This window comes from Nematolebias whitei, chromosome 15 (assembly GCF_014905685.2).
Source record: "Nematolebias whitei isolate Nwh7 chromosome 15, NemWhi1, whole genome shotgun sequence".
In the NCBI taxonomy this organism is placed as follows: Eukaryota; Metazoa; Chordata; class Actinopteri; order Cyprinodontiformes; family Rivulidae; genus Nematolebias; species Nematolebias whitei.
The window spans coordinates 32,108,002-32,116,108 of record NC_056512.1 but is presented as its reverse complement, the minus strand read 5'-3'; the positions used below and the strand labels follow the sequence as shown (position 1 = coordinate 32,116,108).

Here is an 8,107-nt window from a genome sequence, read left to right as displayed (position 1 = left end):
ATAGGGATTGGTTATAAGTTATATATATATATATATATATATATAAAAATTTAATACCACTTGTATCAACGGAACCTGATATGTCAAATTGCATGTCAGAATTAATAAATAAAGGGAAAAATAATTATATAATCAAGAAATAGAATGGTTAAGAGCATAACATTTGTAGGAATAAGGTGATGGTGATGAAATACTATGGAATATACTCATCAGAAAATTATTGATAAATGTCTTAAATATCATGAGATGTTTGGTGGGAAACGAATAGGTAGCAGACAGAACAGCATTTAAAAGAATAAATACAGGATTCATCAGGGCAAATGTAGATTATGGTGGTATAATTTATGGATCATCATCTAAAACACATCTGGAGAAACCTGACAATATAAAACACCAATCATTAAGGATCTGTACAGATACATGCAGAACCAACCCAACAGCAGCACTTAAAGTGGAGAAGGGAGAAATGTCTTTAGAATTAAGAAGAATGCAACTAGCAATAAATTATTGGATCATTTTACAAGGTAATAACCCAGATCATCCAACACTAGACATTTTAAAGCCATGTTGGGAAAAACTAGAGAGACACAAGAAGCTTTGGGTGGGTGATCGATCAGAAGGTGGAAGAAGTCCAACAGTACCAAGACCAACAATACCACCATGGATACTACCAACTGTAAACGTAGATTTAACACTTACAGAGAAGATAAAAGATACATGTTTAATTACCGGTAATACACAGTACAAGAATATATAAATAGCTATTATAATTTTCTTCAGATTTATTCAGATGCATCAAAAGACCTAATAGAGAAAACATCAATATCAATCATTATGCCAGAATTTCAGATGAAACAAGTTCACCGACTTACAAATGAACAGTCAGTATACACCGGAGAAATGTTAGCATTATTATTAGCAGTCCAGTGGATAGAAGTACTACCATCAAAAACAATAGTTTGTTCAGATTCAACTTCAGCACTTACAAGTTTACAGCACAACCATTCAGAAAGCAGACCAGACTTTTTTTTTAAAGAAATACAGCAATCATTATTCAAAATACACATGATGGGTTTGAAAGCTACATGTCTAAGAGTACTAGCACACATTGGGGTTGAGGGAAATGAAGTAGCAGACATGGCAGCTACAGAACAAGTCAACTTTACAATGACCACAAGCAAATCAGAAGCAAGAAGCACCGTTAAACAACAGCTGAATGAAAAGTGGCAGAAAGAATGGACTGAAAAAAACAAAGGTATTTTAAGATTCAAAGAGATGGAAGCAGGAAGGAGAAACAAAAGAGAAGATATATTATTAACAAGAATAAGATTTGGACCCACTGGACTTAACAATACACTATTCAGAATAAAACAGCATGAAACAGGAAAGTGTCAACATTGTGGAGACTGAAGCAACAGAGCACGGGGTTTTATTTATTTATGTCAGAGATATGAGAGAGAAGATGCATGATGGAAGAAATTAGAAAGATTAAATCAACGTTTAATGTCACAAATGCACTACAAAAAGCATCAGGAAGTAAAAGTATTTAAATTATAATTAAGTTAATCTGAAAAACAAAGCAGTTTAATAGAATATGATTAAGAACAACATTTCATTTTCATCACATTTCATTTTATTTTATAGATATACTTTTTTAAATATTTTTACACCGTATAGTACAATTTAAGACAGTATCATGCTTTTATTATTTCATTTTATGCTTATGTTTAATAAATGTTTTAATGTTAAATGGTTATTCTTGCACCGGGGTCTGAGAGAAATGTAATTTCAATCCTGTGTATGTCCTGTACATATTGCAGCTTTTGACAATAAAGTGACTTTGACTTTGATAAACACACCAGATTGTAAACAGATTCTGACCCACACTCCGTACCAGCAGGTGGCGGTAATGCAACACCACACGTTAACCAACAACCGCCAAAATGAACACACGAAGAAGAAAATGGCCGCTGATGGTTCTGTTGGAGTCTAAAAACAAACAACGTCATTGTTGTGTGTGAAATTAGTTAAAACAACGCTCGAGCTTCCTTTTTTTGAGCATTAAGACTTGGCGGGGTGAGCGCAGCACTTTATAATTATTATGTATGTGGTCAGCTAGCTCAGCTAAAAAATGCTGAACGAATCCTGCATTGATCTGATTTACTCGTGAAATGGATTGGGATCAATAATAAGTGGCGCAAACTATGAATTAATGAGTTACTTATTACAGTTAGAATCATTGTTTTGCCTCGACTTTTAGTTAGTATCAGTGTAATTCAGACAAACTCAGTCGTGTGAATGCCCACATTATCAGTAAACTGAAACATTACCAAGTTATATATATATATATATATATATATATATATATATATATATATTTAGATTGGACTATATAGTTATGACGTATTTATTTATCTGTCATATTCTACTTTCATATAATCAACATCATTTAGAGCACTGATAGCTAACTATTTCAAAAGGTTAATAAACTAGTAAATAAACCACAGGTTTTAGAGACACTCATGTCCTTGTAGCTGCTTTATAACTATTTATTTAATTGCACTTCAGTTTTTGTCTTGGTGAAACCTGTTTTTTATCTAAACCTAAATGAATGCAGGAAGAAAAAGTGATTTAGCTAAGTGGACAGGGGCATGCATGTAATGCTTTTGTTAATGCCTCAAAGTATGAGGGACACAAACACATTAATGCTTGTGCAGTATGCATCCCTGTGAATTTTAACCTTAAAGGAAATTTCTAATGATGAGCCAAGCAGAATGATCTGAAGTCGAAAGTTTGAAATGTCCCTTTCATTCCCTCGTTAGTTAAGGGGTTAATGTTAAACGGCATTTATTTTTAATAACTATTGCAACACAGTGAAGAAGATATAGGATATGTGTGTGTGTATTAGTTTAGTTTCAAATTGTTTCACTTTATTTGTGTAGCACTTTTTAAAACACAAAATGCAAAGTAAATAGAAATGCCAGCTCATCAGGAGACATGTGAAGCCTTTACTCAACTAATACTTGACATTTTTCCCTTTCACACACACATTCAGACAGCTTTTTATTTAATGTTCCAAATAGAAGATGACCACTTTACTGTACATCTCAGCTGAAATGAACAAGGCTTCACTTACTTTACTAGATCTTTTACACGAAAAAAAAAAAAAAAGGTCAAAGCAGTGACACTTAAAATATTAACACAAAATGTATGCTACATTTGTCAAATTACATCAGTTGTTACTGACAGTTTTTATTGATTGATTTTTCTAGAGATGAGCAGCTGAACTCACAGGATCCTTCTGAAGTGAATGACCATGGGCCGGCTGGATGATGCTGCCAAGCACAAAGTGGTGGAGCTGCGGAAGGCTGGTCTCAGTTTCCGCAAGATCAAAGCTGTGCTGGAACTGGAGAACATCAAGGTGTCTGCTCAGGCCATCTATCTATACCTGAGAGAGGTCCAAGGGAGGCCACCAGGGAGAGTTAAACCTGCAGAGGCTGGAGGGGCCACATTAGCACCCCAGGTGCAGGCTCAAACCAGTGCATTACGAGAGAGCTGGAGCAATATTCATCTTCATAACCTAATGAGGGATGTTTCTCACCAAGCTGAGCGTGCAGCCCCCACAGACTTTGCCAAGCAGGCATCCACAATTTCAGAGACTAGTGCAAAGTCTTCTGCATCTGAGGAGAGCAGTAGAAACAGCAGAGCAGAGCACCAACGAGTGTCAAACAAGGAAGAAAACGACATCCAGATTGTTAGTGTCACTTCCCTTGCACAGCGTGGTCAGCAGAGAGTTACCCAGCCTACTGTAACAAGAGCACAAACAAGTCCTGTGTCTTCCACGTTACCATCTTCTGCAGCATTCATAAGGAGGAGAGTCACACCTTCACCAGCCACCAGTTCAATGTTGGCAGCACGAAAAAGACTTTTGGATAAAGCGTTGTTCCACAAAACAAAGGTACACGCTTAAACACAACTTCTTAAAGCCTCTATTGTATTTTTTGTTGTTGTTTAGAAGTTGTTCTAATCCACATCATCTTTGTCTAAATTATTCTTCTGCCATTCCACTAGGTGGCGCCACTGGTAAGAAGAGATCTCTCAGGCGTCCAGAGTTCTGACTTGAGCAGTGGTCTTGTGCAGCCGCCTCAAACTTATGACCTGACCATGGAAAAAGTAAGAATCCTGCAAATCTTAGATACCACAAAACTCAATTATTTTGCTTCTCACATTTTTATGATATCTTGTGTTTATGTTGGTGTATAATTAATTAAATACCATATCTATTTAACTTGGATTGTGAAATTAATTAAACAGCAGCAAGACATGTCTTTATGAAGGAGAATACGGGAGCCTGATCATGCTAAGGTGGACTTTAAACCAAAATATAATTATTAGACAATCTAAGTACACATTCCACAACTGGTCAAAAGCCTCAGCAAAAGTCAATAGTTGACCTTTTTACATTTTTACACAATAGCCATTACTTAAATTCAGTGTTTGTTTGTTTTTTGTATTACAGATTATTAATGAGAGCCAGACTGAAAGTTCCAATTCCCTTCGCCGCTTCCCAACACAAAGACCAGGACCGAGTGTCCGTTCCCTTCAGCCTCCTCCACGTGTTGGGATCCGTCTTCCTAATCGTCCCCCAGCACCTTTGACAACCTCGGTGCCTGGCGCTGTTCTTCGTCTGCAATCTCCAAGGAGTCAGGGTGTCACTCGTAGTGAGGGGAGTCCAAGCGCACCGCAGGCGATCCCGGACACCAGAGGGAGAGGTACTTTGCAGGACCAGATCCAGACTCTGGGCTCTGAAGTGCGAAGCCTGGGACTGGCCGTGAAGATGCTCGTGGAGCAGCAGTGTCGTCTGGAAAGGGAGCAGTCCCAGCAGACGCAGATTCAGAAGCAGATCCTGAGCACTCTACAAACCATCGCTTCCAAAACAGGACACTGTAACAGTGTTCAGCATCAGCTCAACAAAACTCCATCACTCTCTGCTTTGCCAGCAGCCTCGGCCTCTACCTCATTTAATCAGGACACCTACAGTTTTACTCAAGGCGCATACACCCAGTGCAACCAAACTCAGCCGAGCTACAGCTCTTTAGAAAGCTTAGGAAATGTTGAGACATTTAAAGTTCCAGGACTGAGCCCTACAAGCATAAATGGGTTTCCACCGTGCAGCAACGCAGAGAGCCTTCCTCTTACTCACACGCCCCCTCAGACACAACCATATGCATCGGAGTACTCGCAGCAAACCAGTCAAACACATATTCCACCTTACACACCGTCATACGTCTCTACTTACAGCCAGGCACAGACATTCAGAACGCCAGAGAGTAAAACAGCTGACTTCTCCAGCAGCTGTTCAACGAGGGCTTTTGCGGACTGCAGCGTGTCTCCCCAGCAGGTCGTAAACGCTAACCACGCTTCACACGATCAACAAATCAGTAACATCAAAGTGGAAGGACCTTAGAGGGAATAAGATTCCAGAGCGATTAGTAATCTTTAAATTGTGACTGTTTTTTATATATCGACTGTAACATTGTTATTTGGATACACATTTTCAGAGTTAAATGATGATTTTTGCCTATTTAAATTTTATTTCAAAAGATAATTTTCAACAAAGACAGCGATGGCATTGATTGCAGTGCTGTTCTTTAATAATGTGGTCTTTTGCTTTTATTTATATATATATATATATATATTTATATATAGAGGAAAAAACATAATGCTTTTTGTAGACATAGTTCTTGTAAGTTTTGTATCCGTTTATCCTTTATTACTGAAACATGCAATACAAACTGTTCATTTTCCTAACACTGTGTGAGCTTGTTAAAAAAAAAAAGAGTAGTTTAAAAAACATTTTGGATAATTTAATCATGTCACTAAATAAAAGGCTACTAGGGCCAACATCATTAAAATAAAACTTTATGAAAACTTTCTGTAAAAGCACCAAAATCTGTCTTAATATAATGAAAGTTTGCAAAGTACCCACATAAAACACATGAAAGCATCTCTCTGATGAATCGACACTCATCCAGGAAATGAGAAGGGTTGAAACTGTGAGGACTCATTCACTCATACAGGACAGACGTGAGAAGAACTGTTCCCTGTTGGTTGAAAAGAAATGTCTCAGAGCAAGTTGATTTCTTCAGATACAGCAAAGAATAGTGAAACAAACATGGATGTGAGCTTCAGACCTCCTTGATGAAGTAGCATTGTAAGGTGTTATCTTGGCTCGTGGCACGAGGGATAGCAAGGGACAATGTTTGCACGTCTCTGACTGAATAACTGCGTCTGTGCAAATGTCCTCTTTTAGAATCTGCCAGCTTCCAACCACCCTGATCAGCTCCTGAACACAATCTGGATGCACATGAGAGATCGTTCTAACACTTGCAACACGCACAAATTAAACAGAGAGATCAAAATAATCTTTCCACTTTGAACATGAGCGGACTTGGCCATGTAAAGCAGAATCCACTTCAGGGTGTTTGTTGTAATATTTCCAGCTTTAAGCGGATTTATCACACAGTGGAGGTCATCATTAAGCAAGTCTTCACTCCCAGAACCCTAGTCACAAAAAGGAGATTTTTCTTCAGCATTTATAAAACTGACTTGTTGGAAATTTGATTTCTCACCTCCAGCCGTTTCTTACGGATCAGAAAAGCATTAACGAAGCATCTGCACACTTCAGGGTCCAGTTTCCTTTGGATCTACTATTATCTTCCTTACATGTTCTTTACTAGCTTCCAAAGTTTTAATCCCACTGATTTTTAAGGAAAGGGCCTAACCAAGAAAAATAGTTATAAACCTGGGAGGTGGGGGGAAGTGAAGATCAAAGAGCTAAAACAGAGAAATCTGATTAAAGTGTGTACAATGCTGCTGAGTTCAGGTCATCCTGCCCCTTTATCAGTCAACTGTCCTCTGCTGTTATCACCACTACAAAAATACACATTTTTAATCAAAGTTCAGAAATATTACTCATCATCTAAAGGCTTTCTTATCACCAAACCCTGTTGGTGAGATTTTCCAGTCTTGTATGCAAACTATATTGTAATCATTAATTCAGTTTACCCAGAGAAGCTGATCCCATCAGACGAATAAGCTCGTCTCTCCGTCATATCTTGGAAGGCCTGATCTCTAATCAAATAAACACCAGAGCTGATAAGATGTTTGTAGCAGCATAATTAAATACACTGGTGATGTTGAAGGCTTTACCTGGAAAACAACTGTATAAAGAACTGTTGCGCACTAAGATACCTTCACTTTAAAATAACCTCACTATGGGAAAGTATAGGAGTTGAGTGGATGGAATAGTCATTTTATTTTATTATTTTTTGCCATGATATTTTAGTGTGGTCCAATTTGCAAAAGAGGCCCTTTGATTTAAAGTTGATACTTTTACCTTCAAACTGTTCAGACTCAATAATGATTTTTTTCGCCCATTCCTAAATTTCTGTGTTATCAGAGCGAAACATCTTGTTTCTCTCCATGAGGATCCACTGGAACATGTGTTGCCTGCAAACACAAAGCACTGATGGAATAAAAACACTTTGTTCTAACAGAGTTAAAGATTTACTACAGCCTAAAGAACAAACTACATCTTACCAAGACCTTTGCTGGTTCATCAGAGCCTGGTTAACTGTCCTGGAACCTGCCAGAACCACCACGATCCTCCAGTCCATCCTCGAAACAATTTCTCAATAAGCAGGTGTAGATGAACAGATGCTGGGATATATTCATCATTTAACGCGAGTTCCTCATTTTTCTGGACTGAATAAAACGTGCATTGAATTTAAGGAAATGCAAACGTGAGACGTCATTTAAATTTGACCCATCAAAATGAATGCGGTCATTTATTTACAGAATCAAATTTAACATCAAACATTTACATTAATTTGGCAAATTATGAAAATAACAACAAAGCAATCAATCAGGAAAAATCATACGGCCATGATTTCTCCGTTGCTGCACCAACAGACATTTATAACTGTACAACTATGATCTTTTACCCACATGAATGTGGGTAAGCACTTTACACAGACATTTCTAAATATCTGGGAGAATTTCTACTTGATAGAAAAGTTTAAGATGAAAGATGAAGTTTAAAGGG

General features: G+C 37.7%; 1 long non-coding RNA gene across 1 annotated transcript; it reads left to right on the top strand.

Annotated features, from left to right (window-relative positions):
* The first annotated feature begins 3,937 nt into the window (after positions 1-3,937).
* Positions 3,938-4,572, top strand: LOC119420995. The gene is made up of 3 exons (XR_005187330.1): positions 3,938-3,958; positions 4,072-4,173; positions 4,520-4,572. It is a non-coding gene; the product is annotated as an uncharacterized LOC119420995 (long non-coding RNA).
* Positions 4,573-8,107: the final 3,535 nt, after the last annotated feature.